A 10174-nucleotide genomic window follows, 5' to 3' on the forward strand; every position below is an offset into this window, starting at 1 on the left:
TGGCTTTATCTTTTTTTGTGATCTTAAAAGCTTTGAGGATCATAAATTGGATCTATAAATTGATGATACTCTAATTCTATTATGTTCTTCTTAAATAGATTATATACACAATGCCCCCCACCCATATTTTTAAGTATCACCATGATCTCACAGATGGGACTATTTTTGTTATAGTTCAACATCTCTCCGGATTTATATTAATAAATAGTCAAGCCATCTCACCTTTGATTAATAGGAGCGTGTAAGGTAAGCTTCTACACAAAGTAGGCATGGAAATACTACTAGAAGTGATAGCGCTTACCCACGAAAGAATGGAGATGAGCATTCATTCCAAATTGCTAGCTGATGTCAAGTCTGCTCCGGCTCTTAGCTCCCTTATGTACAGCAAAATGAAATACTGCTTGGTCTTGTGGCATCCTTAAAATTGTTCTGTTTGAACCTATTGTTGCAGCCACTCTGTCAAGTCATCACATCGACCCTGTGCTATACTAAGCACGATGTTCTTTTCCCAGGTACTCTTATCTCCTGATAACATATCCAAAGTGCATAAGATAAAGTCTGGCGACCCCCAATTCTAAGGCGCATTCTGAGTGCACTTCCTTTAAAATCGATGTGTTTGTTCTTCAGGCAGTCCATAGAGCTTTCCCTAGTAGTCCCCAAGGCTACCGTTCAACTGGGTTTTGTTTGTTTATATGATTGCTTCTTTTTTGTAAGGGTCCTTGGAAATCAGTGTCTGAAGCACTAGACAGCCTGATGAGAAGTCTGCCATTTAAATGCACCAGCTGTTCCGTGAAAGGAAGCCATGAATCCTCTTCTGTGGAGATTCAGAGCCTGGTGATCCTGGGGGCGGTTCTACGCTGCCCTGTCCGTTACAATGAGTTGGAAGAAACTCAATGGCAGTGGATTTAAAAAAAAATTTTTTTTTTGCTGTCATTAAGAGAGTTTTAGTTGGAGTTTGTTTGTTTATATGAGAACTATTTTTTTCCTCTACATACAACAATCTCTACATACAAGCATATGTTTCTCTACATACAATCCCCAGGAGACTAACAAGATGATGAAAAAATGGACTGAAAACAAGATAAATGAATGCAGATTTTTTTGATTCATTGATTATTTTCCTCTTCTGATGAGTTAGTTCTGTTTTCCCATTCAAGATCTGCAATATTATATTACAGGAGTTACGATACCATGATTAATAATCTTTCCCACATCCATTTTCTTCTGAGGTGCTTAATATTATTCCTCTTTTCTGACCTGGTTCAATAAGCATTTCTTATTTTGGGTAATTATGATCATGTTCCAATTCATTTGTTTACATTTTTTCTTGTTTAATTTCTTTTTTATTCTTATGGTGAATTGAGTGAAAGTTTATATAGCAGATTCATTTTCCATTCAACAATCGATGCTCATTTGTTTTATGTCATTTATTGTAATCCTAACAAAGTAACATCAACTTATCCCACATCCTCCTTGTGCTTCCAGTTTCTATTCCCCCTTTCCTAACCCTTCTGACTTTTGCTTTTGGGTAAATAGTTTTCATTTGACATCTCCATAAAATTGCTAAATAAACTTTCCTTCAATCCTGATGCGACATTATTCATATAATCCAACTTTATTTGCTTAGTATACAGATCCAATAAGTATGGTGAAAACATAAAACCTTGACACACATCTTTCCTGATTTTAAACTACGCGGGATTCCTGCAGTCTGTTACAGTCGAGAGTGGCGTGTCTTTGCATAGTCAGTGTTCTCTGCACCGGCCAGATCCATCTGATAGCAACAATGCTATCCCGCTTCCCACTTCCTCTTCTAAATTTAGCTTGCTTTTCTGGCACTCCATCTGCTGTAGTATTTTTTAATTATCTCAGACAAATTTTATTTATATTTTTAATCATATTACTAGATTTTTAGCTTTCTTTTGTGTCACCTTTCTTTGGAATGGACACGAATGTGGATTTCTTAACGTTGGCTGGCCATGCAGCGGTCTTCCAATTTTCTTGGCATAAATGAATGAGCGCTCCAGTGCCCATCAGTATGTGAAACATTTCACTTGGTGTTCTGCCAATTCCTGGAGCCTTCCTTTTCACTACAGCCTTCAGTGTAGCTAGAACCTTTCCTCAGTAACTAGTTCTTGATCATATGCTACCTCTAGAAATGGCTGAACATTGATTAATTCTTTTTGGTATGATGACTCAGTGCATTCCTTCCAAATGTTTTTGATCCTTCCTGTTTTGATCAATATTTCATGAGTTCAGCTTTGGCATTCCAATCACCAGTAATGAACAGTGCATAGTATTTACAGGTTTATTGTCACTTCTTACACATATCATACAATTCAATAGATTCAATCATATTAAGAACAGTTGTACAACCATTGCCACAATTACTCAGCACATTTTCTTCCTCCTTGTACTAATTATTAGTGTAATTATTATTTTTTAGCTGTGGAGGAATATTCACAACAAAACATTTTCCAATTCAATACTTTCTACAAGTATATTTCAGTGACATTGATTTTACTGTTATCCAACCAGTATTAATATCCTCTTCCAACTTATCCCACCACTATTAGCATAAACTCAATGCTACCTAAGCAAAAACTCTTCTTCCTCCACCCATGGTAGCCAATGATCAACTTTTGTTTCTTTTTTTCCGTTAGTAATTTTTAAAATGTAAAGTTCATATATCATACACTTCCATTGTTAAGTTGCTTTTTAAAAGAGTGGTAATGCTCTTTTATTATATACAGTTCTATTGCTCCCTCCCCCTTCCCACATTCATGGTTTGCTCCTCAATTCCCTCACCTTCCCTACCTCTATCCTTAATAAACTGTTACACCGGTTATGTTCTCTATTTCATCCTTTCTCCGGTGTTACACAAATAATAAAAAAAACAAAAAACAAAATGAAGCAGATAGGAGAAAGTAATAATAAAATAAAGATCAAACTAAAGGATGATAAAGTCCCACCAACAATATTAAAAAAGCCAGAGAACAAACTTCTGTCATCTAATGAATGAGAAATATTTAAGCCTAGGGCAAACTTAGGGATCAAGATGGAGGTCAACTGGCCAAATATCATATTATATCATAGTTTGATCCATCTTAATCAAGTTTACAATACTCTCTGTCTACTAGTGGAGATATCATATCCCTGGACTGTGGCCAGAGGGGATCTGCCAAAGGCTTAATCTGACTAGAGACTGCAGATGGATTTTTGGGCTCTCACTGTCCTCCAGAGCCTTCTACAAATTGTGTGTTCACAGTTGTAGCTCTGATGCTTTTCCCTTCATTATATTTTGAGGTTGTTATTATCAATGTATTTTTTGTTGCATATTTGATCAATTTTAGGCTAAGGAAGTTAGTTGAATTCTTCAGTTTCATCATCATTAGTTTTAGTGGTTGGTTGTTAACTTCAATAGTATTTGTATTAACTGGACTTCCTTGTAAGCATATAAATAGTATTCTATGACGTCATTTTAAGATAGATCGTGAAATATTTCCCCCCAATAGTTTTATTGGAAAGTAATTTACATATTATATAAATCATTCAATCATATCCTGGGAAATTCTACAATCACCCCCACATCAATTTTAGAGTATCCCTCCTCCCCCATGGTTAAATCACCTTTAAGATGATCTATGCAATCACAATCCATTCTAGTGCTCCCCCTTTCTCTCCTATCTTCATTAGTTACTCCCGAAATCTCCCTGCCCTCCCTATCCTTTCCCCCAACACTCCTGTATTACCTATATCCCCTTGTATCTGTTATCATTATGCATCCACTCTGGGAGACCCAATAGAAAACAGTAGGAAACCAAATCACGCTAAGGTGGTAAGAGTGAAAACCCAATAATGTGCAGACAAAAGTACTAATAATATGTAAGAAGGAAAAGAGCTTCAACAACAATCAAAAAGCCAAGGTAGACGTTTCTGTCATGGACCACACATCCTCTGCTCCAAGTCAGTTGAAATACTTTTTTTGACGTGTGTGACACAATTCTGCTTGGGTTTGTTGCTCCTAGAATAGTATACCATCTGCTTATCTAATTCACAACGGCCAATGGTCAGTTTCAACTCGGTAATGCCAAGGATCTAGATCTTGATGTATTCCATTTCAGTTTTGGTAACCTCCAGCTTTTATTATGTTCTCACTTCTTATGTTCCGTGTTCTGATTATTAATGGGTGTTTGTAGCTATTTCTTCTCATTGTGTGTTGTCCTCTATCAACAAATGAAGGTTCCAAAATCTTTGGCCCATCCGTGTGCTTGAGGTCGGCTCCTTGCGGAGGTAGCTCTTCCCTAGTGGTATTTTGAGGGCCCTCCTACAGAGGGGGGGGGGGACCTTATCTCTGGCACTCTGTCAGATCTGGTCCTGCTGTGAGTCTGGAGGATTTCAGGGGCTCGTTCATCAGAAGTGCACAGCTTATTCTTTTGTTTCGTCTCTTCTTAGTCTGGAAGCTCTGCTGACACGTGTTCACCATAAGCGACCCTACTGGGGTTTTAAACAACTTGTGTGATAGCCTCTGGCATCACAGTAATGTACAAGCCATCACAATACAGGACATCTCCTGGGGCTTCTTCTCAATACAAGTTTTCTTGCATAAATATTAATAATTATTAATCTCTAATTTTGAATTTTAGACTTGAACTTTAAAACTTGTCTCGTTTTGTGTTCATTGGTTTTAAAAAAATAAATTCCATCTTGTCAGATATAGAAACTAAGAACTCTTACTTCTTATTACTTATATTTTTCTGATAGATCTTCACCTCTGTATTTACTTTAACTTTTCTGACTCTCTTTGTTTTCATTGTAATTCTTTCTTGTTGAGTAGTATTAGATTTTTCTTTGTATCACAGTTGACCACCACTCTTTAAGTATATATCATACTCATTTACATTAGAAAGTTTATTCCATATTATTATTTTTGTTATATTAACATATAAATCAGACACACAAACATACTCTTTGTTTGATCTATTTTATTTGAGCTTTCTTTTTCTCCTCTTTTTTGGCATGTCTTTGGTATTTAGAAAGGCACCCTGGTGCTATAATGAGTTACATACACATTGAGCTGCCACTCTCAAGGTCAGTGGTTCAAACTCACAGGCTGTTTCCTGGAAGAAAGATGAGTCTCTCAGCTCCCATAAAGGTTTAAAATTTCTGGAATCTCCAAGGGGCAGTTCTTCCTTGTCCAACAGAGTCACTGTGAGTCAGAACTGGCTTGGTGCCAGTGAGTGTTTTTGTTTGGTTGGTTTGGGCCTTATAAATATGTCCATTATTTTATTTATTATTTAAAACACTTAATAAAATATTTAATTCTGCCAAAAAGTATAAAAATACATTAGGAATAGCAGTAAAATGCAATGTTCCCTATTTTTTTTTTACATCTTTCTACAGTTTGCAAACACATTTAAAAAACACTTATTAAATCAAAGTATTTTGTAGACTTTTGCATGTGGCTACTCTTCATTCCTTGGATGTAAAGCTTACTTTGTAAACACTGAGTGGTGAGGGAAGCTACAGGTCTATTAAGCCTCACTTTAGTTTCTGGAGTTTCAGGTCTTCCTTTGCCCATGCATGATTCAAAATTTATAGCTGCAGAATGTTCTTGTCATCAATATTTAGATGTCGGTCATTTCTCAGCCTCTGCTTCATCAGTTGCACTCTCTGAACCACGGTAGTTTCTCTGTCTTCTGGAACATGTTTTTGCAGACCACTGTCCCTCCATAGTATCTTACATCTTAAAGGACAATCCTGTACACATGCCACCTGTAAGCATCCTTTCTTCTAAACCTGCATGGTTGTCATTATCTTTTTCAATCATTATTTTGGTTGGTGAATGATCAAAAGCAGAGGACAAATCTTTTTAGAAAGTTCTTTCGCTCATTCTGTATAGTTGAGTCTTCCTTTATAAACTCCACTCCTTCTATATCTCTTTATGAGAGTCCAGGTTGAGGGAGTGTCCCATTCAATATTTTTCTCATAAGCAGTAACAATTGTTTGCTATTCAGATAATTTCCCTTTTCCATCAAAATAAGACAGGTGTCTCCTAAAGGACCACTGCAGTGAACTGCCATGGTCCATGCTCAGGTTTCCTGGAGCCAGATTCTCTCACTTAAATAAGAAGTTGAGAAATGAAGCTGGTGATTCAGGACTCCCTACCTGACTAGTGGTATCCGAGAGACTCCTCTGGTCTTACCGCTCTGATACCTTCTAATGGCAGTAGGTGCATTGTGTAGGATGATTTCACCTCTTTGGTAAGAGCTTCACACCAAATTGTGTTTCTTAAAACAGCATGTCTCGGTCATCTTTTGTTGGCCAGTGCTGTGCACACGTAACTGTCTTCTTCTCTACAACCCAGGTTAGCATGACGCTGGTTGTCATTTTTTTGCTGCCAAACCATGAGCCAGAAATGACAACATGTATTAAGACGTGGATGCAAGTAGAGCTGCAGCCAGCAGTTCTGAGCATCCAGTTCCTCAACCTCCTGATCCGGGGGAGGCAGGTGGCAGACAGGGGAAAGCTACCAGCTGCGGAGAATGCTATAGCCTCAACAGGTCCAGAGAAAGCTAGTCATCACCTTTTTCTGTTTGAATAGTTATCTTCATATCAATGCCGTCTGAAAATACCGTTTCTTTCCCCCGTCTCTATTATGCTATGGTTCATTAGTGTTCCATCGAGTTACAGTCTCAGAAACCCAAAGGGGTCCTTCTATCCTGTCCTATAGGGTCACTATGAGTTGGAATCAACATGATAGCGATGATCCAGAGAGAGATTAGTTTTTTTAGGAGTCCTGCTGCCCAGTGGTTAAGAACCCAGGTCATAACCAAAGGCAGGTGGGCTGAACGCATTGGGTGGTTCCTCAGGAGAAAAGGCCTAGTAGTGATCCACTCCTGAAAAGCTCTGAAGGCAGGAAACCATGTAGGCATCTATAGGCTGTCTCTATACCATTGCTGTGAGTTGGAATCAAGTCAGTGTCCCAAGAAAACAACATTTGTCTCCTAGGGGCGCCATAACAAATTACTATGATTTTGAAGGCTTAAATAACTCAAATTCATTTTCCGATTCTGGAATCCAGATGTTCCAACTCAATGTATGGGCAGTGCTCAAAGGAAGAGACTTTTTTCTTGCCCTTTCCAACTTCTGGTGACTGTTGGTATTCCCTGGTAGCATCTTTCCAATCTCTTGGTCCACAGTCACAATGGCCCCTTATCTTCTTTTTCTCCTGTGTCACTTGGCATTGGATAGAGTGTCAACATACATAATCTAGGATCTTTAATTCTTTTGTGACCCGTAGGACATATCAGTGTGCACTTATATATATTTTTGCCTCTGAGGGTTAGTGAGAAGTCCTGGTGTCACTTAACAGCTAACCAGAAGTTTGGGAATTCAAACTATAAACCTATCTATGGGATAAAAATATGATATTTGATGTCCCTAAAGATATACAGCCTTGGAAACACTATAGTGAAGTTCTAGTGTGTTCTATAGGATCTCTGTGAGTCAGAATCAACTCCATGGCAGTAGTTTGGCTTTAGTTGGTTTTGGATTTAGTGGGAAGTTCTTACCTCAATTCTAGTGCATACTGCCATACAGTTAGATAACTATATGAGTCTGACGAAACAAATCACATATGTACAACTAATTGTATCAAAACATGTTACTTAGAAAAATGTTTTATGCCATCCAATATGCCTTCTATTATTGAAAACACATAGTTTCAGCAAAAAATTCAAAGCAGAAAACAATTTAATTTTGAAAGGGTTAACTTAATTCCATCTACAAAGACCCTTTTTCCAGGTCAGGTTACATTCATAGGTTCCAGGGATATGAAGTGGGTATCATTGGGGGACCAATTTTGGCATACCATAATTAGCTTCTGTTATTCATTTTTTTAACCAGTTCAAACGATTTTTGTGTATTTATACTTAAAAAGATGGTTACTGTGATGTACCCTTTTCCTTATAACTATTGATAAGCTGACTGTTAAAGATATCAACAGTTGCTCATATGTAAGTTCAAGTTGAAGGCAAAGAAAATTAAAACAAGTCCACAAGAACCAAAATATAACCATTGGAATTTCAAGAACATTTCCAGAGCAGATTTTATGCATTGACCACTAAGGAAAAATGACAAGACGCGAAACAAACAAAGGGTTATTTGAAAAACAGGAAAGAAAATAAAAAGACCACAGAGGAGGTCAGAAGAGACTCAAAAACTTGACTGTGTATGTAGAATAGCTAAAGCAAATGGAAGAAATTAAAGAGCAGGACAGAACATTTCAAAGGACAGCTCAAGTATACAAAGAGAAAAGAAATGAGCCTTTCTACAAGGGCTCAAGTAGAAAGAAAATACTTTGAAAAGAATGATGTCAACATATGTACACAGGTGCTTGACAAAGTGTAAGTATGTATGGATTGTGATAAGAGCTGTAAGAGCCCCTGATAAAATTATTTTAAAAAAAAGAAATGAAAACTACAAAGATCTGTATTGGAAACCCCAAAAGAACAGGCTCAGCATACCTCAAGCAGAAAAAATGGAAGAAAAGCTTCAAAACTTGAGTGGCAAGTACTTAAGGGTCCTATAAGCAAAATATTGAATTATGCAAGAAGCCTAAAAAAAAAAAAAGATGGAAGGAATACAGGGTCCCTGAACCGAAAGAGCACTGGTTGACATTCAACCATTTTAAGAGATGGTATATGATCAAGAATGGTGGTACTGAAGGAAGAAGTCCAACCTGCAGTGAAGGTAGTAGCAAAACTCCCCAGAAATTGACACGTCAACAGAACTGTTTCAATAAGTTGATGAAGTGTTTGAAGAATTCACTCATCTATGCAAAGAAATTTGGAAGACAGTTACTTAGCCAGCTGGCTGGACAAGATACATAGTTTTGCCCATTTCAAATAAAGATGGCCCCAAAAGATTATGAAAATTATTGAACAATATCAAATGCAAGTAAAATTTTGCTGAAGATAATTAAACAACTGTTGTTGCAGCACATGAGCAGGTGGGCAGAGAGCTGCCAGAAATTCACTCTGGATTCAGAGGCAGTGGAATGAGGGATATCAACTCAGGTAGATCTCGGCTGAAAGGAGAGAATACCAAAAAGAGGTTTACTGTGTTTGATTAGTTATGCAAAGACATTTGACTGTGTAGAGCATAACAGGCTATATATAACATGAAGAAGAAGGGGAATTCCAGACTACACTGAGGTCATACAGAACCTATACATAAACCAAGAGGAAGTATTTCAGACAGAATAAGGCATACTGCTTGGTTTAAATCAGGAAAGACATATGTCAGGATTGTATTCTTTTACCATATTTATCTGATCTGTATGCTGAGCAAATAATCCAAGAAACTGGACTATATGAAGAAGAATGTAGCATTAGTAGTTGAGGAATGTTTATTAACAGACTGCAATATGCAGATGATACAATCTTGCTTGCTGAAATGAGGACGTGTTGGGGTACTCGATGAAGAGAAAGATTGCAGCCTTTAGTATGGCATCTAGTTCAATGTAAAGAAAACCTTTTAAGTTCACCAGCAGACCACATCCAGATTACTGGAGGAAATATTGAACTTGTCAAGGACTTCATTTTGCTTGGATTCACAATCAACACTCAACGAAACATTAGTCAAGATAGCAAATGACATTGCATTGGGTAACTCTTAAATAAGAAGTCTTTAAAGTGCTGATGAGCAATAGTCTCTTTGAGGGTTAAGGTGTTGCTGAATCAAGTCATTCTATTTTAAATTGCTTCATGTGCATGTGAAATTTGGACAAGGACTAATGAAGACTGAAGAAAAAATGAAGAATTTGAATTATGGAGTTGACAAAGAATATGAAAACATACCTTGGACTGCCAGAAGCATAAAGATATCTGTCCTGAAAGAAATACATTCAGGATTCTTAGAATCAAGGACTTTGCCTCAAATACCTTGGACATGTTCTTAGGAGAAGGATGTCCCTGGAAAAGGACATCGTATTTGGCAAATTCGAGGCTCAGCGACAAACAGGAAGACCCTCAACAATTGACACAGGAGCTGCAAAAATGGATTCAAACAAAAATTTGAGGATGGTACCAGATTGGTGAATACTTGTTCTGTTGTGCATAGGGTCGCTATGAGCCAGAATAGACAGGATGAAGCCTAACAATAATGACAA

General features: G+C 37.4%; 1 pseudogene; it reads right to left on the reverse strand.

Moving 5' to 3' along the window:
• Window positions 1-5595: 5595 nt before the first annotated feature.
• LOC115870979 lies at window positions 5596-9956 on the reverse strand (annotated as a pseudogene).
• Window positions 9957-10174: the final 218 nt, after the last annotated feature.

Source organism: Echinops telfairi, unplaced genomic scaffold, assembly GCF_000313985.2.
Source record: "Echinops telfairi isolate 266 unplaced genomic scaffold, ASM31398v2 ScPeMD7_3533;HRSCAF=4204_0, whole genome shotgun sequence".
NCBI classification, from domain to species: domain Eukaryota; kingdom Metazoa; phylum Chordata; class Mammalia; order Afrosoricida; family Tenrecidae; genus Echinops; species Echinops telfairi.